The following is a 27535-nucleotide window of genomic DNA, read 5'->3' as shown; positions in this document are numbered from 1 at the left end:
ATTATTTTGGGTCTGTGACTTGGAAAGTATTGAAGCCAGAAACTGCCAATATATTTGCATTTTAGATAAGGGTCAGCAATGACATCCTCCATATTCTCTCAATACAGTTTTTTGAACTACCTACTGACCGCCATAGTGTGCAGTTTAGCCTGTAAGTTGTTTATTCACCCTTTGGTAATGATATTGGCCACAGTGGAGTGTGGTTGAAAATTGCCTGAATAGTTAAGCATTCATAAATGTACGCCTTGGAGTGCTGGTGACAGACAACACACATTTGACCTATAAGATATCAGTAAATTGTTTTATTCTAAAATGCAATTATGCACTGAAAAAATGTGTTTGAAGAGAGCCTACTTCTTGCCTTGGGCTGATGAAAACCCATTTTCTTAGATGTTTCCCCATACTCTCATTGAGGTGAGATTGTCTTATATTATGGTCTGTGCACATGTATCCTCTGTTCTTCAGGCAGGCTTGCTGATTCTAGGAGGTGACATCCTCTAATGCTGACATTCCTACAAGACAATTCATCAGTATTGTTCATTAACATGCTGCATGCCATCGTGATTCTGTTAATGTGCCCTGCTATTTTCATCCATATAAGGATCTAGTCGTTGACTAGATGTATGATTTTACAGGGGCATCTAAATATGCTTGCAGTTATGCAAGTAGGGTTTAAAGCAACCCTGATGCTATGCAAATATTGCTCAGGGACAGGACAGGCCTGTAAAAGTAGACCCTCTCACTGCTTGTGACAATCTGATCCTGAGAGATAGTCCAATAGGAAACCACTTCCAAGTTTGTTGATCTCCTGGGTGCCCAGCAGTTCTCACTGGTTCTTCTGCTGATCTCTATATCATTACAGGACAGAGTAATGACATGGTGGTTAGCAGGAGGAACCAGTGAGAATTGTGGGGAATCCAGGGGAAGTTACATGGTAACGGTATAAGCAGAGTCAAAGGTATAGGTGTTGAATTTAAAGCAACTCTATGCTAAACCCTTTTCATGTGTTGTCTTCCAGGACAGCCCACAAGATGTTGAGCTCCTCCCATCAGGACAGGAAACACGTTAAACCCCCACAACTTAAAAGGTGGTCTTCCAGGCCTTCACTCCAGTTCTTAGTGTTTCCTCCAGATGGGGTGTTAACATGTTTCTTGGAACTCATATGGGAGCTTTGACCCAGAGGCTGTGTGCTCTATGGGCTCAGGGCAGATATACAGTTAGGTCCATATATATTTGGACACAGGCACAATTTTAGTTTCTTTCAGGTATTTACCAAAACTTATTCAAGCTATAGTTATAATGGATATGGGCTGAAAGTGCACACTCTCAGGTTTCATTTTGAGGGTATGTACATCCAAATTGGAGGAAGGGTTTAGGAATTACAGCTCTTAAGAGTAGCCACCCCCCCCCCCCTTTTTTTTTTTTTTTTTTTTTTCCAAGGGACCAAAAGTAATTGGACAATAGAATATAATCATAAATAAAATGTTTATTTTTAATATTTTGTTGAGAATCCTTTACTGGCAATGACTGCCTGAAGTGTAGAGCCCATGGACATTACCAAAGACTGAGTTTCCTCCTTTCTTATGCTTTGCCAGGCTCTAACTGTAGCTGTCTTCAGTTGTTCTTTGTTTGTGGGTTTTTCTGCCTTTAGTTTTGCCTTCAGCAAGTGAAATACATGCTCAATTAGGTTGAGATCAGGTGACTGACTCTGCCATGGAAGAACTTTCCACTTCTTTTCCTTCAAAAGCTTCAGGGTTGCTTTTGCAGTGTGCTTTGGATCATTGTCCATCTGTACTGTGAAGAGCTGTCCAATCAACTTTGCTGCATTTGGCTGAATCTGGGCTGACAGTATATGTCTAAACACTGCAGAATTCATCCGGCTGCTTCTGTCTTCTGTCACATCATCAATGAACACCAATGACCCAGTACCACTGGAAGCTATGCATGTCCATGTCATCACACTGTCTCCACCGTGTTTTACAGATGACGTTGTGTGCTTTGGATCATGAGCTTTTCCAAGCCTTCTCAACAATTTTTTTTTCCCGTCATTCTGGTACAGACTAATCTTAGTTTCATCCATCCATCCAAAGAATGGTTTTCCAGAACTGGTCTGGCTTTTTTAGATGTTTTTTGGCAAAGTCTATTCTGGCTTTTCTATTCTTCAGGCTTATGAATGGTTTACACCTTGTGGTGAACCCTCTGTATTTGCTCTCGTGAAGTCTTCTCTTGATAGACTTTGACAATGCCCACCTCCTGGAGAGTGTCCTTCACTTGTCTGGATGTTTTGAATGGGTTTTCCTTTACCATAGAGAGGATCCTGCGATCATCCACCACTGTTGTCTTCCATGGACATCCATGCCTTTTTATATTGCTGAGCTCACCAGTGTGTTCTTTCCTCAGAATGTACCAAACTGTTGATTTGGCCACTCCTAATGTTGCTGCTATCTCTCTGATGGATATGTTTCATTTTTGAATCCTTACAATTGCCTGTTTCACTTGCATGAACAGCTCCTTTAAACGCATAATGTAGGTTCACAGCAATAGATTCCAAATGCAAATACCACACTTAGAATCAACTCCAGACCTTTTACCTGCTTAATTGATGAAATAATGAAGGGGTAGCCCACACCTGGCCATGAAACAGCTTTTGATTAAATTGTCCAATTATTTTTGGTCCCTTGAAAAAGGGGGGGGTGGCTACTCTTAAGAGCTGTAATTCCTAATCCCTTCCTCCAACTAAACCTGATAGTGTGCTCTTTCAGCCCATATCCATTATATAACTATGGCCTGAATATGTTTTGGTAAATACCTGGAAAAAAAACTAAAATTATGCCTGTGTCCAAATATATATATATATATGGACATAACTGTATGTTGTGGTACCATCATCTTGTTCCCAGCATGATACTTACAGGCAGGGGTTGGCTGTGGGTCCCCTGTTTTAAGTGCCTGGGGAAGGCCAGGACTGCTGGTGCTGCACTCCCATTGCCGGATGTCCAAAAAGAGATGACGGAGGTTTGCCAGGCATCCTGACTTGTATGGGAAATGAAGCTGGCTGCTTCTTGTCTCGGGGTTGGATGGAGTGCTTGCACTTCACACTGATTAAACTCTTGATAAACCCATTTTGAATTAAAGATATTCCTACAAAAACTATAAATACTTGCCACTTCCGCTGCGCACGCAGCCCACTTTGATTTGTTTCACCCAAACTGGCTTAGTTATAAATCTAATCTATGGGTTAAATACTTCATAGTGGGTGATCTACAGGCAGGGACTGTCATCTTCGCTATGTAGAATAAAGTTGGTGATGTCTGGGATGTTGTCAGATTTCTGCTCAAATGTGTTGGTTCCCAGCTTCTTTAATTTAGGCAATCTGAAAAGGTCCTTTCCCCATCACTATGTTTGTATAGGAAGGGGGTAAAGGCATCTGTACAGGGATATATTATTATATTGATAAGGGTTCATGCAGCCAGGTGTTTTCCTCTATGTGAAAGGCACGTCAAACGAAGGTTCCCTTTACTTCAGTAGTGTAATCTAAGTAAATATTCTGCAAGGGTATATTTTTATTAGGCTTTCATATGGAAAAGTATATAATAAAGTGTATAAGTATGGTTATTGACTAATAGGCACATTACATTCAGCATTAAATACAAAATTTAATAAACCTGGGCTTGTTTATTAGGCCCAGTTGTACCCTCGCTGGCCATGAATAAGACCTGGAGGATACAAATGATTGGTTGTTAATGTAGTGCCTCTTGTGAAGTTGTACTATCGTATAGTAAAAAACCCAGAGTAATAAATCAGTACAGTTAGTGTTTCTAAACCCAGGAGCCTGCTTTTACGATATCTGGTCTCCCACAGTACACTATATGGACATGCAGTTATTTTAGTAAATATAAACTGCTAAATCCCCTAAATTCTGATCAGCAGTTAGAGCAGTCTTGCGACTTCTATCAGTGTCTTGCAGAGCACTGGTTACAGCTTGTAGGAGGAGTTTTCATTCTCCTGTAGGAGGATACAGGACCCTGACCTCTGTCTGGACACTGCTGATTGGCCCTGTGCAGATCACTTGCACTCTCCTAAGAAAAACAAAACCATTATTTAGCAATACGCACCAAACTGAGCATGTGCAGCTTGCCCCTCCGAGGCTCTGTTCTATCAGGAGATAAGAGGGAGACACTGTAAGAAGGGGAGGATCAGAGAAGACAGGATCACACATCCTTTTTACACAATGTGGAGGATTAATGCCTTAGATTCCACAGTGAGTATAACAAGCATGCTTTACTGCATATACAGACTGATTTTACTGTTGTGGGTTTAGCAACACTTTAACAAAATAGAGAGGATAAACATAGAAATACAACTTAGACCAGTGTTATTCCCAAGTAGTGGTTGGGACTTGCTTACTTTTTGGAAAAGGAATGAAGTAGCCATGTTGACAAATTGGAAAAGTTTTGTACGCTAACATTTGTTCCATTATCCATTAGTTGTTTAGGTCTTGTATGGTATCCAAGTAGGACGGAGCAATGTTAGTTCTCCATAATCTACCAATGTTTGTTTTGGCTGCAAGCAGTAAGTGTAGTATTCTTGTCCTGAAAGTGCTTGGGAATATATCTATGCCTATATGTAATATATGGCCAATTCCACCGGAATGGTTGTTTTCTGTCCTGCCAGCTTGGATACAAGTGTGGAAATTTTAATCAAGTAAGATTTTAAGGATTTTCAAGAACAAAACATATGGACCAGGGAGCCTATGAGGCTGCATTGGTTCTAACATAATTGGGGACTGGGTGTTGGGCTCATTTAGAAATGTGGTAGGTGTAAGGTACCAACGATTAATAATTCTCTGAAACTGATCTGTATTTGAGGCACAGTGATATGCTTTGAGTGAGGAACATATGGCTGTTAATTGTTAACCATTGGTTATCTGTGAATTTACAGCCCATGTTACATTCCCATTTAAAGAAGAACTCTGGAATAGGCAAAACATCACCCATTCGTACACCCCCTACACAAAACCATAAACAGTCAATATAATGTTGGAAATCCTTACCAATTAGGAGAAAAGTCTAATTGAATTTTTAATGACTTCATCTCATAATTCTAAAGATAACAGCATCTGCTCTGCCAAGGAGGAGGTGTAACAGCAGGGTTTACATCATATCCTCTCCTCTTTCTCTGGTTTACATCATATCCTCTCCTCTTTCTCTGGTTTACATCATATCCTCTCCTCTTTCTCTGGTTTACATCATATCCTCTCCTCTTTCTCTGGTTTACATCATATCCTCTCCTCTTTCTCTGGTTTACATCATATCCTCTCCTCTTTCTCTGCAGTAAAAGGAAACTACAGTTTCTATCAACCACAGGGAATTGTAGTGAATGTGGGTGGGTACACTAGGCCTGTTAAATGTGTCTGAGAGTCTGTCTGCCCACCACTGCAAGTGGGGCTGAATTACATCACTGCTTCCTGGAGAAAACTACAGAAGACGTGCGAAGACCAGTGGCTGGGGAAATAGGAGGCATAGCAGCCACTGGTCTTACAAACAGGTAACCAATTTACGGTTTGATTTGAAAATGAAGAGGCCATTTCAGAACAACTACTGAGTGAATCAGAAGATGTATGACATATTCAGTGAAGAAAGGAAATCAGCTGCAAGGAAATGTAAAGAAGTTTTTGCCCGGAGTTATTCTTTAAGTAGTTTTAGAGAATATTAACTGATTCATCAGAGCTTGGTAGAACATCAAAGTTTAGTTTAGTTTTCGTAATGTCATTTTAGGTTGGAATTATTAGTGCAGGTATGTAGGTTGTACGTCTGTTGTAGTAGGTGTATTACATGTATGTAGGTAAAGTATTCTTTTTGAAGTAGGTGGTACATTTGAGCTACAGATGGTGAAAGGTATGATAGTTTCATTAAAGTATAGTTGGTCTGTATTATAAATTCCTTTCTGAATCCAGTAATGTATATTTAGGTCAGGTATAAAGTGTTTATAGATATTTTTTTTTAATGGGGGTGGAGAATCTAATGGTAGAAGTGTCTCAATACTTTTTTTAAATGGCCTGGACAGGTTTGAAATGATTGGACCATAGTAATCTTTCAAACAAACTGTTTTCTGTAATTACACTTGTTTTCAGTTTTGTAACTAGTCAGCATATTTAAATAGAGAGACAGGGCCCTCGATCTCCTCATGTTTTGCATTGTATTGGTATTGTTCTGTCACATGTTCTGTCCCCCTTTGTAATGTACAGCGCTGAGCGAACCATTGGCGCTTTATAAATACTGTATAATAATATAATAATAGTTGCAGTTTGGTATCATCAGTGTGCTGCACTGAACGTGGACCAGGAAAAGCAAAGGACAGAGTTGCCTGAGGACATTGGAAAAAAAATGCTATAGACCAGCATATGAAAGGTAAAGGGTATAAAACTATACCCATGCAGCTTGGTGTTCTTGTGACTATGGTTGCAAATTCTATTGAGAAGTTCATGATTAATGGAAGTGTTGCCAACCTTCCTGGGTGTGGCTACAAGAGAAAAATCGACCTCAGAATGCAGAGAAGGACATTGCGTATGGTAGACATAGCCAAGGAAAACTTTCGAAGAGATACAAGCTAAACGCCAAGGTCAAGGTACGTCAGTGTCTGATCACATCATCCATCACTTTTTGAGCATCAAAGGAAAAACACCCAGGAGACTTCACCGTTAAGAAAAACATAAAAAGCCAATCTGGATTTTGCTAAATTGCATATTGACAAGCCACAATTCTTCTGGGAGAATGTCCTTTAGACAGATGAGACAAAACTGACGCTTTGTTGGCATTTCAGCTGTAAGTTTACAGACGGAAAATTTAATCTTTCAAAGAAAAGAATGCTGCACCTATTGTGACATATAGAGGAGGCTTGGGTATGTTTTGGGGTTGCTTTGCTGTGTTTGTCATAGGGTGCTTTGAAAAGTACTACCTGATATTAGAAAGCCGTGTCTCTGTCACAGGTCATGGGACCAGCAACAGGATAATACCCTTAAAAAACACAGCTAAAAGCACCCTAGAATGGCAAAGAACAAAACATTGAACTATTTTAAAATTGACTTCTGTGAGCCCTCATCTGAATCCTGTTAAAGATCAATGGAAAGAGCTGAAACAGGCAGTCTGGAGAAGGCATTTTTCAATTCTGGGAAAGCTGGAACAGTTTGCCGAAGAAGAGGGGACCAAACTACCTGTTGCCAGGTACAGAAGACTCATTGAGAGTTACAGAAATCACTTGTTTGCAGAGATTCTCTAAGTCCTCATGCACACTGTACAGTTTTACAGCTTCTGTTTTTGGCTCTGGGCGTTTTTTCTACAGCCAGTAAACTCCCCAGAATGTTATCCTATGTGTTCATGCACACATAGGCTTTAGCCAGTGTTTTTTGGCTGGAAAAACCCCCCAGAACTAGTGGGTTTTTAGAGTAGTTTTTAGCTGTAAAATTGTTCTAATGCTGGTAAACACGGTTAAACGCTGTAAACCGGTGTTTTTGGGGCATTTTTTTTTTTTTAGCAAAAATCGCGGCTAAACGCTAATGCTAAAAAATGCAGAAAAACTCGCCTTTTTAACTTGAGTTTATACCGCTATTCGTGTTTTTAAAACACCTAGTGTGCATGAGGACTAAGGGTTGTGCAACAAAATTTTACATTAACGGTCCTGTCTAGTCTATTCCTACCATTTTCATTTGATTATTTAAAATATTCTGTTGAATCAAAAATCTAAAGCAGTATCTAAATTTTCTTAGTGATTGTAAAAGCTGAAGGTTTTTTTATCTTCACGCATTCTATGTAAAAAAAAACCTTCGGTTTGCAGCTCCCCAGCCCCCCCCCCATACTTATAGTCTTATCTCGATCCAGCACTGTGCATGGGAGCAGTGGCTCTCTGGATCTCTCTCTCCTCATTGGCTGAGAGAAGTGGGAGCCATTGAATCCCACTGCTGTCAATCAGTCAGCGAGGGAGCTGGGGGCAGGGCTGAGTCGTGCTCTCTGTGTCTTATAGACTCACACAGCAGGGATTAGGAGCGAGCACACATTAGTGACCCAGAGCAAGCTGCATTCAGCAGGGGGCCGGAGCGTCGGTGAGGGAATGAGTAGAGGAGGTAAGACCTCTAGAGCCAGGTGAGTATGATATGTTTTGTTATTAAAAATAAACTGTGCCTTTTAGAATTACTTTAACCGCTAGCCTACAGGGCACTTATACCCCCTTCCTGCCCAGGCCAATTTCCAGCTCTCAGCGCTGTCACACTTTGAATGACAATTGCGCGGTCATGCAACACTGTACCCATATGACATTTTTATCATTTTTTTTGTGACAGAGCTTTATTTTGGTGGTATTTAATCACCTCTGGGTTTTTTAATTTTTTTTAAACAAAAAACCACTGAAAATTTTGAAAAAAAAAAGTTTTTTCTTAGTTTTTGTTATAAAATTTTGTAAATAAGTGATTTTTCTCCTTCGCTGATGTGCGCTAATGAGGCTGCACTGATGGGTACCGATAGGCTACACTGATAGATAGCACTGATGAGGAGGCACTGGGAGGCGGCACTGATGGGCAATGACAGGCGTCACTGATGGGCACTGACTGGCGGCACTGATGGGTGACACTGAAAGGAAGCTCAGATGGGCACTGATGTGTGGCATTGATGTGCACTGGTAGGCACTGATATGTAGCATTGATGTGGCACTGATGGGCACTGGCACGTGGCACTGTTCAGCACTGACAGCTGGCACTGATGGACACTGACAGGTGGCACTTCTGGGGCCACACTGATCATCAGGGCACACTGATCATCAGTGTCCTGATGATCAGTGTACATGTCCCCTCCGCGGAATGCTGATTACCGGCTCTCCTCTCGAGCTGTCAGCGTGACAGCTTGTGAGGAGAGAAATGCCGATAACCGGCATTTCCCTGTTAACGTGATCAGCTGTGATTGGACACAGCTGATCACATGACCGAGCTGACATCTTCGGCTCCTTCCGTGGATCGGTGATCTGCTGTGTCCGAGGGACACAGCACACCGCCGATCGCCGTGCTGCGTGCTCCCTGAGCCGCGCATGCACGGTGAGAATGGGAGGACGTCATATGACGTCTTCCCAGAACGAGAGAACCACCTTGCGCCTGTCATTGGACTATATGGCGGGCGGGAGGTGGTTAAATATGGAACATAAAATGATGGATACCAATTAAGTTTGTCACTATCAGTGTTCATTTGATCTTGCCAGAAATATTTTGAGCTGGCATGTTTCCCTCTTATCAGAAACATTGTTTCTTGCTTTTTCTAGTTAATACAGCCCCCTCTGCACCAAATATGATGGAGAAGAGGGGGATGTGTTTTTGGGTGACCACGCTACTCTATAGCTATGTAGGGTGAGGAGTGTTGTCACCTAGGAACAGTTACTGTCAAGATCACCTGTTAAAATAAGGAAATGAAAAAAAGAAAGTGAATGCAGCCACCACATCTAATGATTGGTAAGCTGCAATATGACATTTTTGTTCCTTGGTTTAGATGCACTTTAAAGAGACTGCCGCTAAAATCAAAGCATGAATAAAAGATGTCCCTGTAGGGAAGATAGTTAATACTTCCACTGCCTATGCCACCAAACACTGCTGTGAAAAAAATCATTGCCTTTAGAAACAAATACTTCTGAGTGTTGATCGCCTGTTTTCCCGCTGCTCTTGGTGGTTGTCCCCAGCATTATCTCTCCTGATAACCCCTCCCCCTGATTTTATGGAGATAGAGTGAACATTTCTTTGAGTGGGAGGGCTATTTTCTTTTTTTCTTCTCTGCGACCTTGCTCCCCACAGCTATTCTCACTTAGGCAAGAATGACATGTCTTGCTCCTTCAGCCTCCTGGGATGTCCATATCATAGGAGGTTAAGGGGGTTTGTTTGCTTCATGAGGCAGCTGTCTGAGGAGGACCAATATTATGGCACTGTAGAATGATGATGAATCCACTGTGCAGGTGAGTATGTGTTTTGAAGAAAACATAACAAGTGTGTGTGTGTGGGGTGGGGGGGTATAGGGGCGAAAAGCAGGGGGGATCCAAGTTATTCTTTAAACAACTGTTACCAATTATATGCTACACATAAAGAATAAATTGTTCTGCTCCTGTAAAAGTTTAATTCCCAAGATCAAAATATTGGTCTATTAACCTTAAATATTTTGGATGTTATTATTTTCTTTTAAATTGTTTGTTGTTTTTATCTCATGCGTTGAACCACTCCTCAGCTTAATCAGTTTACCAGCAAAGAACTTCTTAGAAGAACTATTAGTAAAATGTTCTTTCTTCTATATGCAATTGTTTTCCCTTTGTACAGTGTCTAGAATAAAAGGTTAATTTGCCAGCCCTTTATACTGTCTTTGAATCTACAGTACTTGGACTTTAATCCCAACTCTGGATTTAGCTCCTCCCCTTTGCCCCATATTGCCCCACCCTTTTGCAGTACCCCTCGTTTCATTAAAAACCCCAAAACTATTTTTTCAATTTTTTTTTTTTTTTTTTCCCCCAGATGTCTTTACTTAGGTTTGGTGCCACAGGTTTCCTTCACCTTCTTATTCCTCTTGTGGTTTTAGGATATCAAGCTCTGGTATCTTATAGAGCAGATGTGACCAGATATCTGTGTATCAGCATAGAGAACACCAGGCTCAAAACTAAGTGAAAAAACATGATTTATAAGGGAAACTGCCAAAGAAGTGGCAAGCAATCTAAACACAACAATCAATACAAACATTCAAGTACACCAAAAATTACAAAAACCCAGTGAATCTATGCAAAAGAGATCCTAACCAGTAGAAGCGAAACCAACAAAGGCAGACACGAGCACATCTTTGTGAACTAACTAAAGCTATGTTCAAACCGTGGAATAAATGGGACAAAGCAGGTTCAGGCTGAGGAACAAGGAATAGCATGTCAGAGGAAAGCCAGAACGTGGGCAGATGGTACACAGGGTAGGTCTTAGCAAACAGGATCAGGGTTAGGATTGGGGTCAAGGTTGTAGAGCACATGGGCACACAGGCAGTGCACCGAGGCACTGAAGAATGCTAGACTAAATACTCTCCAAACAACCAACATGAGGTGCATACTAATTCCAGGGCCCTGCTGACTGCTGGAAGACACCTGCTGGTGGACAGCAGAACTGTGCCTTTTTAGTCTGAAGACTACAGTGACACCAGTAAGTACTTGGTTCTTGACAGGTGGTGAGTGGATCCTAAATGCTGCAGAGCGTTCCAAAGCTTCTGTAATATGTTGTCATCCTGATGATTTCTAATAATCCTACATCATTTTGTGTTATCAGAAAACGGCAACATTGCTATTTCCCCTCAGATCATTCAAGTGTTACTAAACCCACAACATTAAAATCAGTCTGTATATGCAGTAAAGCATGCCTGTTATACTCACTGTGGAACCTAAAGGGTCAATCCTCTGCATTGTTTAAAAAAGCTGTTTGATCCTGTCTTCTCTGATCCTCCCCTCCTTCCGCAGTCCATGTGCTGATAGTACAGAACCCTAGGAGTCACATGCTCAGTTTGGTGTGTTTTTGCTAGTTTTTTTTTTTTTCCTGGGAGAGGGTGCATGTGATCAGCACAGGGCCTATCAGTACTGTCCAGACAGAGGGTCAGGGGTCATGCAGCCTCATAGGACAGTCAGAGAAGAATGAAAACTACAAGCTTGAACCAATGCTCGGTCAGACACTGATAGAAGTCACAGGACTGCTGTATACTGCTGATGAGAAAAGGTATTTAGCAGTTTATATTTACTAAAATAATTGCATTTTCGTGTTCTGTGTACTGTGGAAGAGTGAATGCAGGTTCCTAGGTTTAGTAACACTTTAAAACGTATCTATGCTCAAAATGTAAAATCATACAGTCATAGTCAAAAATATTGGCAACCCTGCATTTTCAGATAATATTTCACTTTGCCCTAAAAATTGTTGCAATTACAAATGTTTTAGTATTCTCAAGTTTATTTCTTTTGTTTGTATTGGTAAGGCACAAAAAGCCAAATCTGACACATTCCACACAAACCCCCAAAAATGGACTGGACAAAATGATTGGCACCCTCAATTTAATATTTGGTAGCATACCACTTGGAAAAAAATAACTGAAATCAATCGCTTCCTGTAACCATCAGTGAGTTTCTTACACCTCTCTACTGCAATTTTGGACCACTCTTCTTTCACCAACTGCTCCAGGTCTCTCAGATTGGAAGGGTTCAGTTTGCCAACTGCTGTTTTGAGATCTCTCCACAGGTGCTTTATGGGACTAAGATCTGGACTCATTGCTGGCCAGTTTAGTACTCTCCAACGCTTTGTCTGAAACCATTTCTGAGTGCTTTTTGACGTGTGATTTTGGGTTATTGACCTGCTGTAAGACCCATTACCTCTGATGGAGACCAAACTTTTTGACACTAGGCCTTACATTGTACCCCCAAATTTTTTGGTAGATTTCATAATGCCATGCACACTGTCAAGACATCCTGAAGCAGCAAAGCAACCTCAAAACATCAGTGAACCTCCACCAGGTTTGACTGTAGCGGCTGTATACTTTTTCTTTTAAAGGCCTCATTTCTTTTTCTGAAAAGAATAGAAAGTTGGGCTTTACCAAAAAGCTGTAATTTTGTTTCGTCTGTCCACAGCACATTCTTTCAAAAGGATTTTGGCTTCCTCAGGTGGGTTTTGGAAAACTCTTCCAATCTGGCTTCAAGTTTCTGTGTCAGCAGTGGGGTCCTCCTGGCTCTCCTACCATAGCGTCTTTTCATTCAGATGGCAACGTATAGTGCGAGCTGAGACCATTGTACCCTGTTCCTGAAGGTCAGATGGAATATATCTGAAAGTTGATTGAGATTCTTTATCCACCATTCGAACAATCCTACATTGAAATCTTTGACCAATTTTTCTTTCATCCACGTCCTGGGGAGATTAGGTACAGTGCCATGAGCTGTAATCTTCTTGACAATGTTGCACACAGTGGACACAGGAACATTAAGATCTCAGGAGATGGACTTGTAACCTTTTGAGATATTCCATGTTTTTCCACAATTTTTGTTCTCAAATTCTTTACTGCTCTTTCTCTTCTCCATGCGGCACACAGAGAAACACAACAGGTTGAGTAAATTTTTCACCATTTTAACTGGTTGCCGGTGTGATTTCTTTATTGTCCGCACCTGTTAATTGATACAGGTGAGGTAAATTACAAATTACAGGAGCATCACAAACTTGGAATGCAATTATTTCTTACAATTTTGAGAAGGTGCCAATCATTTTGTCCAGTCCATTTTTTGGATTTTTGGGTGGAATGTGTCAGATTTGGGTTTTTGTTTATTCACTTTTTTGTGTCATACCAATACAGACAAAAGAAATAGACATGAGAATGCCTAAACATTTGTAATTGCAACAATTTTCTGGGCGACGTGGTGCATTATCTGACAGAAATGTAGGGGTGCCAATATTTTTAGCTATGACTGTATATTAATTTCCACATTGTATTTCAGTTATTTGTAGCCTATTCCTATTATTAATTTAAATGATCTTGAAGTTTATAAAGTTACTATGTCCTGTGAGTAGGCACTGCTAAGTCACCCATTTCACAGAGCCTTTTTTTCTGAACTACAGAGTCACTGAGAGGAGGAGTTTCAGGAGGCAGTACAGGAATCACTGCTTGTAGGCAGCAAGGTACCATGGGGTATGTAGTCCTTAGAAATTTAAAATCAACCACAAAGGAGAAGCTGCAAGGAATCCAGGAAGTTGTGGAATAGGATAGCCAGCATATAGAACTCACACCATGGAAGGAATTTTTCACGTGAGCTCATATTGGATTGTCAAGAATAACTATTGTTTGTATGGCTATTACACTGCTGGTGGCATAAAATGAAAGTGTATGCAGTGACCACAGAACGCTTTTAACACATTGATTGAAAAGAACTGGGTGAAACACCTCTCCCCGTGGTTCACCACTGCGAATTTCAGTGTATTTTGAGCATATTCTTTTTACATCTTCCTTCTGCTTCTGTATTCTGATCAGTTCTTCATGTGTAATCGTCTATCCCTTATCCTTCCATCCTTGACTTCTCTACCAGGCTTTTATGAGAAACCGTATCAAATGCTTTAGCAAAATCCAAATATATTACATCAATAACATTTCTGAAATACAGATTTATGCTTATCTCCTCATAAAAACTGATGAATCTTAGACGTGACCTACCTTTCATAAACCCATGCTGATTCTTTGCTATTCTTCTCTGCTATATCATTTTGTATGTTCTGCCTCAGAATACTTTTAAATGATTTTCACACATTACAAGCTAGGCTTACTGGTCTACGGTTAGGCAGTTATAGGTTTTCAGCCTTTGTATGTAATAAAGTTAGAAAAAGTTGAGAAGTATGTGTAGGAGTTGCATGTTTTTTTCTTCCCCTTTTCTTCTTTTTTTAAATTTTTAAATTTTTTTACTACTCAGCAGACAGGTGCCCTTCTGCCTGTTATTTCTATGGAAAATGTAACCGGAGGCGCTTGTGTGCATATAGTGAGAAACCGCATAATTCCTGTGAGGCAGTTGCCGTGAGGGGGGATCATCAACAGGGTGCCATTTTGTCATTTGATATTAACTTAGGCATACGCAAGAGAAACACATATTCTATCTAGGAAATAGTGTGTGTGTGTGTGTTATGCAGAAATCTAAAGTGCAGCAGGGGAGAACTTGGGCATGGCTGAAACACTGCTTGGGAATTTAATGCAGAGGAGGCAGCTTTATTCAGCCCTTAACTGGGAGTTAGCAGCTCAAGATCAACAACCTTTTTCTAAGGCTAGGTTACATCTGTGTGGGTGGAGTGATTGCTGCTGTGGGGCTGCACATGTTCCTGCAACTGCCACCACTCGCACAGAAAAACAGATGTGTGTGGGTTTCATTAATTCTAATGGCATGCCGCATGCATTAGAAATCACTCCTCCACTCGGAATCACATTGCACTTGCGGTTCCTGTGTGTGCTGCGTTTTCTAAAATGCGGCAGGGACCTGTTCACTGCAGCCCATTCAAGTGAATAAGCTACCATGCCCATGCAAAATGGGGCTTGCAGAGCCACACAAGTGTGAACCTAGCCTTGGATAAGTAACTAAAAAAAAAAAGTATAGGTTTTTATTTTTTACTAATTGTCTTTAGCTAGTTGGATACAGCATCGATCCCCCGCTGGCTCTGAGGGTGAGAACTGAGCGATCAGACACCGATGTCTGCTCTATTTCCCCTAGCGCTCACTGTAGCATCAGGCTGTGGGGGAGCAGTAGCAGCTGGCTCAGGCTCTCGGTGCCTCACTGAGAGGCTGAGCCAGGTGCCGATCCAGACATCTGGGTGGATCCCAACTTTAAAGCCAGGATCTTTTCCCAGCCTGGACCGGTTGAGTGAAGTGAGTCGACAGTGGACTTTTGGAACTGAAGACGGGTCACAGGAGTACAGAACGAACTGCAATCCTGTGATCCACAGGAGTAGTACAGCCAAATGAGCTTTGGCTATACTTCTCCTTTTAAGTTAACCTAACTTCAGGCAAAAAAATATAAATAGTGCATTATCTGCTGTTAACCTTAACCCTCTGTCTTCCAAAACCTTTTCTTAAAGTATTACTAAACCCACAACAGTAAAATCAGTCTGTATATGCAGTAAAGCATGCTTGATATACTCATTGTGGAACCTAAGGGGTTAATCCTCTGCATTGTGTAAAAACGCTGTTTGATCCTGACTTCTCTGATCCTCCCCTTCTTCCAGTATCTCCCTCTTATCTCTCCGTAAGACATATCGTGTTGAGACACTATGCACATGCTCAGTTTGGTGTATATTGCTAGAAAGGGTTTTTTTTTCCCCTTGGAAGAGTGCATGTGATCAGCACAGGGCCAATCAGCACTGTCTAGACAGAGGTCAGGGGTTCTGCATGCTACAGCCTGAAAGAAAACTCCTCCTACAATCTTTAACCAGTTCTTTGCTGAACACTGATAGAAATCACAAGACTGCTCTAACTGCTGATGAGAAAAGGTATTTAGCAGTTTATATTTACTAAAATAATTGCACTTTCATGTTTTGTGTTCTGTGGGAGACCACATATAGTGAATGCAGGGTCCTGGATTTAGCCATCCCACAGTATACTGGATCAAAATCACGGTTTCCTGTATGAGTCAAGTTAATTTCCTTCCCTGGGGAGCAAGGATTTTCCCTGTTCATTATCTTCTTGGGTACTGGATCCCTTGGCACTCTAGAGAGTTTTCCTGCCTCTGGAGCCTAAGAGAGAGGACCAGGCTGCTGAAAATGTTGCCTTCTCCACTAGGAGGTGTCCACATGATGCAGGCAGTAATGTGGACACCTAAAGAATTACTCCCAGAAGTGAACTTAAGAAGAGAGGAGAGTCGTGCCAGAGGCGTCATGTGACTAGCAGTTAGTTGGAGGGGGATGTTCTTGGAATTGAATTGTAACAGCATTCTAAACTCTCCCTGTGAGGTATGACGTAGGACAGGTAGCATACACTTTAGCACAGTTGTTAGTTTCCATTTGGAACAGTGGAACATGACCCTGCTGGTAATTAATTAGCAGGGATCTGGTCCTGAATGCTAGAATCTACCATTTTACCCACCCATACTGATGATGATGATGATGTTGGTGGTGATTTTGAAGAAAACCCCTAAAGTCTGCCTATTTTTAGTAGACATACGTAGCCATTCTCTATCACAGTGGTTTCCAAACTGTGGCCCAAGAGCCAGTTGTGGCCTTTTTGCCTTTATCTGGTCCTTGGGGCACTATTCCACCAACTATCACCAGTGATGGAGCACCATTCCCTCTACTGACATCACCAATGGGCCATTATACTTCTCATTGATGTCAACAATGGATCACTATTCTTCTCACTGATATCAACAATGGGGCACTATTCATCCTATTAAAACTGATGATGGGGCACTGATGCCAGGGCTTTTCTATTCCCACCAGTTACAGTCTGGCTCCCCTAAAGTCTGAAGGACAGTAAATTGGCCCTTTGCTTACAAAGTTTGGAGACCCCTGCTCTATCATATCATCTACATTTTATACATGTTGTAAATTGTTTTACAGTATTGCATAAACAGATTATTGTACATTTTTGATTGAAATGGAAATGTACTGAAGAACTGGTTAAACTGGAAATTACTGCATATTTATGTATCTCCCTGACAAGTCTGTTTTAGCATTTGCACATGTGCTGTTTTCCTCTTATAAATAGGAGAAGAACAATGAAATGGAAGGTGCTGTTTGTAGGTCTTAATTTTATCTTAAAGGACTGTCGGGTACTTTGAGTATTTGGGTGAACATTTAAAACCATTTTCTAAAAGAAGAATGGGTGTCTATGACAAACAGGAGATCCATCTTAGATCTCACTAATTGTCCCTTCATCCCCTGACATAGTATATGATACCAAATATTGTATTTTGTGTTTATGTAGAGTGGGGAAAATAATTATTTGATCCCCTGCAGATTTTGTAAGTTTGCCCACTAACACAGAAATGAAGGGTCTACAATTTTTATCATATCAGGGATGTTGGATTCCTATCGCCCGGCTCCCGGGACATGTAGTTCCGGGCGCTGGGCAGGTAGTTTCTTTACACCTTTAGCCCTGCTGCGGGTCAAGTGAAGCAATCGTCGGCAGCCCCCTGCGGCGTGAGGTCTCCCGGGCTCCGATTGGCCATCTGCGGGCCCAGCTCGCCGTCTGCTCCCCTTCTTGTGCTGACCCGGAAGTGACGTTACAATGTCACTTCTGGGTCCCAGCTGAGAGATTTTAATGCAATCCCCGAGAAAGAATGTAATATGGTGCGATGTGCAGATGTGCACCACATTACATTCAGTGGAGCAAAGGGGAGACATCCAGGGTCTTTTAGACCTTGGATGTCTCAAAGAGCTTGTCACCCAAAATCATCACATAGGGGACTTTGTCCCCTATGTGATGAAAAAAAAGAATTTTTTTATTGTAAAATATTAAAGTTACACCCAAGCACATACCATTCCCCCCCCCCCAAAAAAAAAATAAATATTGAGACCCCCACATACGCATGTACAAACTTAAAAGCACACGCTGGGGCGCCTACGCTTTAAAACGTTGATTGCGATACACATGTTACATATTGCCACGCACACCAGGATGAGAGCAATAATTCTAGCACCAGACTTCCTCCATAACACTAAACTGGTGACCTATAAGGAGCTTTAAAAGTGTCGACCTATAGAAAATATTGGGTACTGTAGTTCGTTGCCATTTCACAATCGCGCACAAATTTAAAATTTGACAAGTTGGATATCTATTTACTCGATGCAACCTCATCTTTTATATTTTACAAAATAAGGCAATTTATTGCTTTTTTTTTTTTGTGCCCTAAAGTTAACTTGAATTTTTTTACTGAAAGTTTGCAGTAATATACAACATAAAAAATGGGAACTACCACTCTTTTATTCTCTTGGGTCTCTGCTTTCAGAAAATATATAATGTTTAGGGGTTTTCTGTAATCGTCAGGCCTAAAATTATTTTTTAAACGTGTGCAGAAAACGCAAAAATGGCTCTGGCAGTGAAAGGGATTAAGCAATAAATAATAGTGCAGCGCTAAATAAATACTAAATCAATATAAATAGGACTAATTCATAATTATAATTACTTTGTGAAACAAGTGTATCAATAATTAGTGCTCACAAATATAAATATTGACCCCAGCACTAGGGTCATATAAAGTGAATAACAAAATTCATGCATGTGTATTAAACACTCAGTGAATATGTGTGTGTGTGTGTGTGTGTGTGTGTGTGTGTGTGTATATGTATGTGTGTGTGTGTGTATATGTATGTGTGTGTGTGTGTATATGTGTGTGTGTGTGTGTATATGTATGTGTGTGTGTGTATATGTATGTATGTGTGTGTGTGTGTGTGTGTGTGTATATGTATGTGTGTGTGTGTGTATATGTATGTGTGTGTGTGTGTGTGTGTGTATGTGTGTGTGTGTGTGAGATAAACAGCGCAATGTTAAAAATATTACAAGTTTAGGTCGCCATAAAGCCTTTTTTTTTTTTTTTTTTTTTTTTTAAAAGCCCCAGACATTCCTAAAATCAGCTCCAATTTAAGTACGGTTTTAGTTACATTTTTTTTTTCTTATCTGGACAAGTAGATTGTCATGAGGGACAAGTAGATTAAGGCCCCAATTTTAGTCCCTGGACAAGTTTTTTTTTTTTTTTTTTTCAAAAATTTCCACACCCCTGCATATGTGTATTTTCAATGATAGAGACAGAATATCAACCAAAAATCCAGAAAAACACACGATTTAAATATTCTAAATTGAGTTGCAGTTCAGTGAGTAAAAGAAGTATTTGATCCACTACCAACCAACAAGATTTCTTGCTCCCACAGACTAGCTATATGCCTATGTGGTACACAGATTAGACCTGTCAATTTAAGAAGGTGCTCCTAATGACAAATCATTGTGTGTAAGACACCTACTTATTTTACTCACTGAACTGCAACACTCAATTTATAACATTTGTATCATGTGGTTTTTTTTTTTTCTGGATTTTTGGTTGATATTCTGTCTATCGTTTAGAATATACCTATCATAAAAATGATAGAATATCATGAACAGAATATTTCTGCCATTCAAACCTCACCACCATGATGGGCAAGACCAAAGAGCTGTCAAAGGACGTCAGGATTGTAGACCTGCGCAAGAAATGGAATGGGCTACAAGACCATCAGCAAGAAGTGAGAAGGACACAATTGCTAGAGCGATTATTCGTAAATGGAAGAAATACAAAATAACCATCAATCATCCCTGGTCTGGAGCTCCATGCAGATTTCGCCTCATGGGGTGAGGATGATCATGAGAAAAGTGAGGGATCAGCCCAGAACAACTACACGGAAGGAGTTTGTGAATGATCTCAAGGCAGTTGGAACCACAGTCCACAAACCATTGGTAACAGATTACGCCGCCATGGATTGAAATCCTGCAGTGCCCGCAAGGTCCCCCTCAGGAAGGCACATGTACAGGCCCATCTAATGTTTGCCAGTGGACATCCAAATGATTCAGAGAAGGATTGTGAGAAAGTGCTGTGGTTAGAAGAGACCAAAATTGAGCTCTTTGGCAATAACTCTACTCGTCGTGTTTGGAGGAAAAAAAAATCTGACTATGAATCTAGGAACACCATCCCTTCAGTCAAGCATGGAGGTGGAAACATTATCTTGAATGAGAATCTTCTTCCCTCAGCAATAACATTGAAAATGGGTCATGGATGAGTCTTCCAGCATGACAGTGACCAAAAACATACTGCCAAGGCAACAAAGGAGTGGCTCGTGAAGAAGCACATTAAAGTCATGGAGTGGCCTAGCCAGTCTTCAGACCTTACTCCTATAGGAAATTTATGGAGGGAGCTGAAACTTCAACTTGCCAGGCGACAGCTGAGAGACCTTAAGGATTTAGAGAAGATCTGTAAAGAATAGTGGACCAAAATCCCTCCTGAGATGTGTGAAACTTGGAAACCACTTACCTCTGAGCTTACCAACAAGGATTTCTCCACCAAGTACTAAGTCATGTTTTGCTTGGGGGATCGATTACTTATTTTACTCACTGAACTGCAACACTCAATTTATAACATTTGTATCATGTGGTTTTCTTTTTTCTGGATTTTTGGTTGATATTCTGTCTATCGTTTAGAATATACCTATGATAAAAATGATAGACCCTTCATTTCTTTGTAAGTGGGCAAACTTACAAAATCTGCAAGGGATCAAATAATTGTATGTGTGTGTGTGTGTGTGTGTGTATATATGTATGTGTGTGTATGTATATGTGTGTGTATATATATATATATATATATATATATATATATATATATATATATATACATACACACACACACTGCACCACCCCCTTATCAACTAATTTTTATATGTTGAGGTAGTTTGCTGTGGTAATTATACACCTTAAATAAATAAAAAATGGCCCCCCCGTGCTAAGATGTACTAGGAAAATCTGATAAATAGGAAATAACATCAGCTAAACACCTAATCCTATACCTGTAGGTCAATAATAAATAAATGAAAAAGTGGTGTAGCGCTCAATATCCTAAAACTATAATGCAAATACCATAAATACAAATAAGTAACACTGGGTGCTCAAAAAACCAAACTAGGTCAAAAGGACCTGATAAGTGACTTGCATAAAGTGAAACCAATCCCAATGACGGATCAATGAACAAGTGACCCTTAGTCCCCACAACTGGGACTCAAACCTAAGAACACGTGAATCCCTGTAGAGGGATAAAAACAAATAAAGTGCTCATAAAACACATATAAACTAAATAACTGAAATGTAACAAAATCCAATAAATGTGAACACAACTGAAGTGCTTCAGTCTTCTTAATCATGCAAAAATGTGACACACCGGTTGGGGCTCCTAAGAATGGCTGCAATGGCCACTAACCTCCACTCAGCGACCCCTAGGGGCCACAAAGCCTTGCGGATCCCTCCTGGATCCTTCTTGTATGGGTACTCCTGATGGTCTGATACCTGGACTGAAAAGGACCCTTAGATGTACCTTATCTTCACTAGAAACCCCTCTGGGTCAATGGATAGGCAGGTGGATACTTGCAAACAGCTCAATTCAAATGGCCCATACAACAGAAGAACAAATCCTCCATAGTGTAAAACCGCTTTATTGAATACAAAAATGGCTTGAAAACAAATGCACTCACATTTCAGCAGATGTAGATAGGCATTACCCATGTAATTCACGTCATGCAGAGGAAGGAAAGAGAGCGGCTGTAGGTGTGAAGTTCTGGTGCCTAGAGATTTAGAGCGAATTCTAGTAGCCTCCCAAACCCTCCTGTTATGGTGAAATGGCAGGTCGTTAAGATAGGCAAAGCTCCAACACTTCAGTTAGGTAGTTTTGAAGTCCCCAGCCCACATAGAACATTACTATAATGGGAAGCCTCGCTGGCCAACAGAAAAGTGCAGGAAGTAATAAGGGACAAAATTGTTCATAAAGCTTCATTCTGGGCAAAAACTAGCTTTCTAATACCCCTCCCTCACTGTGTCTCGTGCATCCAGAGTACTTCCTGCAAGAATGTACTTGAGCACTGTGCAGGGGAATTTGAAATGATCTGCTTTCTCAAATAGCAACACTTAAGTTGGCCATACATGAAATGAAATTCAGCCGGTTTGGCAGAAAAAAGCCAAATTTTTATAAATGTATGGGCAGGGAGGTTGTACACTGGTAAATCTACTGATCAGCTTGTGTATGCCTGCCCTGTTGGATTTTCCTCGCTCGATTAGCACCGCCAGGTGTACCGCGCAGCGCTGATCAGTGTATTTGATGTATTCTGATGGCAAAGAAGTCTATCTGCTGTCGGAATACAGTATCTCAGTGGGGAGTGTTCTCCCATCCACATAAAGTGTGTGGGAGAACACTCAGTTTTTTTTTTTATTAGTTTTTTTTTGTTTGTTTTTTTTCCATTCAACCCGCTGGCTGAATGGGGGAAAAAAAATGGAATCGTGTATGCCTTTGGTACAGTGACACCACCGGTGCCTACAGAAAAAGTCCAGAAGTGACTGCTTATGATTACAGACAGATTACTTTTTGACTTGTTTCCTTTATTATGTTTGGGTGTTTTTAGCTTTTAATTAGTAGTATTTTTTTTTTTTTTATATGGTGCCAGGCCTTCTTTAAAAGAGAAGTATGGTTTTCTGTAAAAAAAACAAAAACACTCTCCTAGGTGGATGCAGCCTTAACCTGATGTTGCATATCTCCCTTTCCGGCTCTGCAGTGAGAGCTGAGAGATCAAACACCGCTGATCACTCAGTTCTCCCCTCCACTCTGAGTAGAGAGCCGTGATTGTCAGTCACCACTCTCTGCTCTACCCCTCCAGTGCCCAATGAAGCACCCGGCTGTGGATGGGGTAAGAGAGGCTGTCTCAGGCGGATGGCTGAGAGGCTGAGCCGGGTGCCAGTCCAGGCTTCTAGGTGGATCCCAACCATATGGTTAGGATCTTTTCAGAGCCCGGACTGGCTTTGTGACATCAGCCGACAGTGGGCTGAAAACAGATCACAGGAGTACAGAACGAACTGCTCTTCTGTGATCCATAGGAGAATTATAGCCAAAAAAGCTTTGGCTATACTTCTCCTTTAATAGGGCAGCCATTTTTTCCTGTCTGGCTGTGAAAAAAATGACAGCTGAAAGCAACTTCAGTTTTCCATTCTGGATTTTTTTATTTCAAATTTTACCAATATTACTCTTGCTTAATCAGGTAATGTTTTCTGCCCTGCGTTGTTAAATATCTAAAAATGCTAACACGTTTCTGCTTTTGATACCACTAATTACTTTTGTCACCAATGGTTAGATTACATTATCCTCATTATATGAGCCCCAAATTGAAAATTTGGACAATTTTCTCTAGCTCACTTTTCAATAAAACCATTCTGTAATCTTCTCACCTTTTTATGTTATAAAGTGACTTCCATTTTCCTAAGGTCCTTGTGTGGCTACTATATTTTATTCTTCATAGGTATCCAGACAGCTTATCTGTGTGTAGTGGAAGATTTATGGGGTTCAGCAGTACTGTTGTATTTGCCAGATCAATAGTATTCTAATTGAATTTACTGTTCCTAGTGTGACGGTACACAGTGATGATGAAAAGGAATGTCAAGGCAAAATAAAAAAAAACACATGCAGTAGTACTTATTCACAATAGATTCACATTTCCCTGTGTTTTATCCCTTTAAAGACCCTGCAAGTACAGAAAAATACCCTATTCATCTGCCAGAAATACACTTGGCGGCATATGTTAATGCTTTGTAAACATGAAGACATGCCTTTTTATCTGTAACGCTAATTAATGAGACCCATATCGCTTTCAGTCAAATTCGCAGTGTTGTTTCAGATGTTTCTTTTTCTACTGAAACACTGATATTAGGCATCTATATTTTTAGACAGCTATAAATACTGAATTCCAATTTGAAATGGTGCAAGTTGTCAATCCTTCCATACTGACAGCTTGAGATTTTATTTTTTATTTTTTAACTGAGCATTCTACTTTTTCATGCATGTAAACATAAATTCTGAAGAAAAAGATCCTTGATCCAAAGCCTTGTTCTGCTACTTACATATTATGACTGGATTCAAATCTTGGAAGTTTTACATTCTGCCACCTATAACAGCCTCCACCCTGCGTATTCTGAAAGAGCTGCATCACAGCAAAGCCAAATATATTAAATGTATATTGAAAGCCTTTTAGCCAAAATTTGCAAAGTTAACTAATGTCACTAAGTCCTAAGCGTGAGAAAAATCAGTATTTTGACTTCTCTCTAGAACAAGAATAGATGGGAAGTGTTCAAATGGGGGCACATGTTGCAGTGACAACTGAGAGAAGAGTTTTCTCATTTATCATTTTGTCTACTAGACAATGTCTTTCCTACCTCCACTTCCGCCTTAATCGCGTGGTGCTGTTTGGGTTGATACAACTAAGGGCTGTCAGGAGCTGTCATTAAGAAAGCTCAAATATGCTCACCCTTCCCACCCTGCTGTGGCATTCATAGATGTTATTCTACAGCTTCTATGAATCACACAGGATCTCTGAATAGGTGATGGGGGGGGGGGGTAGCTTTAAACTAAGTGGAATTAGCACAAGGGATACATCATACTAAATGTAAGCTTTGTCCCTTGTGCTGATTTTTAGGTTTTGTTATTTAGACTAAACCAGGAATAGAAACAACTGTAAAACTTGGGATTTACTTTCACCTTCTCTTCTCTATGTTCCTTTTTGGGGTCTTTGTAACTAGAACAATAAAACATGGAAGAGGGTCTAACCCCTTCATGCTTTCCAAACTGGCAAGTTTTTTTTTTTTTTCTAGACTTCTACTTTAAAGTGTTCAAGAAGCAGAAATATTTTGGATAGAGTGGGAAAGGATTAGAACGTCTGTTTGTAAGCACATTATTTACTTGGGCATAGGTCATAACACCGCGTTGTTACATGTCAACCTACTCTGTTTGAGCAACTTGTATGACACTGTCAGCTCTCATACTCGGACTACATTTACTCATTGCACGGAATTTCTGCAACCTTAAGTTCCACATCTTATGGGTTGCCTCACTCTGTGGTGCCTATGAGACTGCTTCTGACCTATTCCACACTTTGCTTTTTTTTATCTAAACTCTCCTTTAAGGAGCATCAGCTATCTCACTTTTGAGTCTTTTTCTTCTGTAGAAGGTTTTATGACGCAGATGGTTCTGCCTTTTTTTTTTTTTTTTTTTTTTTTTGTTTCTTTTCGAATTTAGATGGTCCTGGTCTCCTGATCAGATGATGCATTTATTTGCAGTGCACATCTTTCACTCACAGAATCCTCCACTCAGTAAAGAGGAACAGTCAGTGGCATCGCTGCCCTGATGGAAGGGGGAATTTTTTGTCTCATATAGGCAGTCCTGGAGGCTCTGAAGTTATAGGACCCATCTGTCAGTTCATCTAGTAAAGCGACAGCCTTGGATTCCTACAAGCATAAGCATTCCACAAACCTTATTTTTTTAACGCCTCATTCTTTTATGATGTATACTAAGAAACTATCAGATAAGTTTTTGTTTTTTGTTCCCCCCCCCCCCCCCCTCTGTAAACAAGAGCACTTTTATCCCTGTTGAGATTGCCTTTCCTTTAAGGACCCATTGGACAGGAAGAAAGAACCACATATATAGATCTGTGTACTCCAATTATTGCATCGAACTAAGGGACCAGTAGGTACAGACCCTAAAGTACCTGTGTGATGTGTCTTTTGATTTTAGTCATCTGGTGTGATGCACTAGTGTGACAGCAGAAATACAAAGGGAGCTTTGGTTTAGGTGTTGGTTGGCTGGCTGAACAAGCCCATAGATAGGCCCTTCTTGCAGGACAGGCAGTTTAGTCCTATTTTTAGATGAGATCATCGAAAATGCCAAATATATGCCTTTCTAACCTTGCATGTCAGTAACCTGCAGCCATACAACAGGTCTTCTTTTTTAGCACACAAACATTGCTTTTGTGCCCAAAGAAGTTCCCATAAGTGATTTTCCAAAGCAAATGTCTTCAGTTCTAAATGGCAATCTGAGAATTCCTGGCCTGCAGATAAATCCACTTTCATATGAAGGTTTGTCTCCACATGCAGATGTCAAGATGGGTGGATGTCTTCTGGCCTTGGCAAACTTCTTGGCCTGGATGAATGGTGTTGTTTCAACAGCATTTCTATTCTGCTTCCTCAGAAAGGTCTAAAGGTTGAAAAACCTTTTTCTCCTCACTTTTTGCAGCCTGCCAATAGGTTGTTGTTTCCAGAGAGCCATTATTCTGCTTTCCACTTTGGATTCAAGGGGTTTTATTCCAATCTGTTCAGCTACCAAGAAGGGTTGAGTTTACCAAAGTCTGGACCTTAAGATCCTGAATGCATTTGCAAAACTCTACATGTTTTGCTTGAAATGGATCTATTTGGTGGTTACCTTTCTTCTTCAGCAGAAAGATGTTTAAACCTCTGCTGATATCGTATACACATCCCCACACATCAATAACTAGTTTTGGCTTTTGTTTTTATTTGGTCAGACTTCTGCTCCACTGTGTTTATTAAGGTGATTGCTCCTGTTTTGGCCCTTCTCTGTCTATGGGACATCTCTGTGGTCAAATATCTTAATTTTCTTTAAAAAAAAAAAACTTTTCAAGTCTCCGATGCTAACCTCAGGATTATCCTGCAGACTCTGGAGATATTTGTCTGGCTGCTGAATGTCAAATAAATCTAGAAACCCTATTCCATCCCTTTTACTGGAATATTTGGGCTTCTTTGTAGATGCCAATATAACCACTGGTCATCTGAAGTGTTGCGTCCCAAAATTGACATTAGAAAAAAAAGGATTTTACAGTAGGTAGCATGGATGTCCTCTGACGGGGAAGAAATTGTGAGCTTTTGGAACAGATCCCATACGCATTTAACTTTTGGTGAACCTTTCCTTTAATGCTTCACCCCTTGGAGTGCAGAGTGCCGTGTTAGACTGCTTTCACACTGGTTTGCCTCAAAAACACTTAAATAATGACTAGCATTTTTGGAACGTTTTTGATCATCCTGGACATTTGACTTACTTTTGCAGCTCAAATTGAGAAGATTTGCACGTATGAATTAACTAAAAAGTCTTAGGGCACAGGGTGACTAATGGACCCTGAGAATGCGGTTGGAATTACTAAAGATGGGACAGTAATATTTATCAGCCATATGAAGACTATTCCTGGTTGTTGATTCTGAACTAGACATGTGAATTGAAAGAGCTGATCACTCTGGCCTCACCTCTACTCCAGTGTAGGAGCTGGACCATCTGCTCTGTAGTGCCTTTATGTTTCGGTCACCCCCCTTTCCTGACCTGCCAGGCTGCATGCTTGAATAAGGGTCTGGTATGGGTTTTTTTTTTTTTTTGCATGGGGGTTCCCCTCAAAATCCATACCAGACACAAAGGGCTTGGTAAGGATGGAGAGGGGGAGCTCACGCCA

The 27535-nt window shown here is 40.6% G+C and overlaps 1 protein-coding gene across 3 annotated transcripts in view; it reads left to right on the top strand.

Moving 5' to 3' along the window:
* Positions 1–27535, top strand: part of B3GLCT (beta 3-glucosyltransferase) — a 523490-nt gene that overhangs the window by 5737 nt on the left and 490218 nt on the right. The window lies entirely within an intron of this gene.

Source organism: Staurois parvus, unplaced genomic scaffold, assembly GCF_062004578.1.
Source record: "Staurois parvus isolate SC_StPar_1 unplaced genomic scaffold, SC_StPar_1.0 ptg000544l, whole genome shotgun sequence".
NCBI classification, from domain to species: domain Eukaryota; kingdom Metazoa; phylum Chordata; class Amphibia; order Anura; family Ranidae; genus Staurois; species Staurois parvus.
The sequence above is the reverse complement of the archived record's forward strand: the minus strand, read 5'-3'. Positions and strand labels throughout refer to the sequence as shown.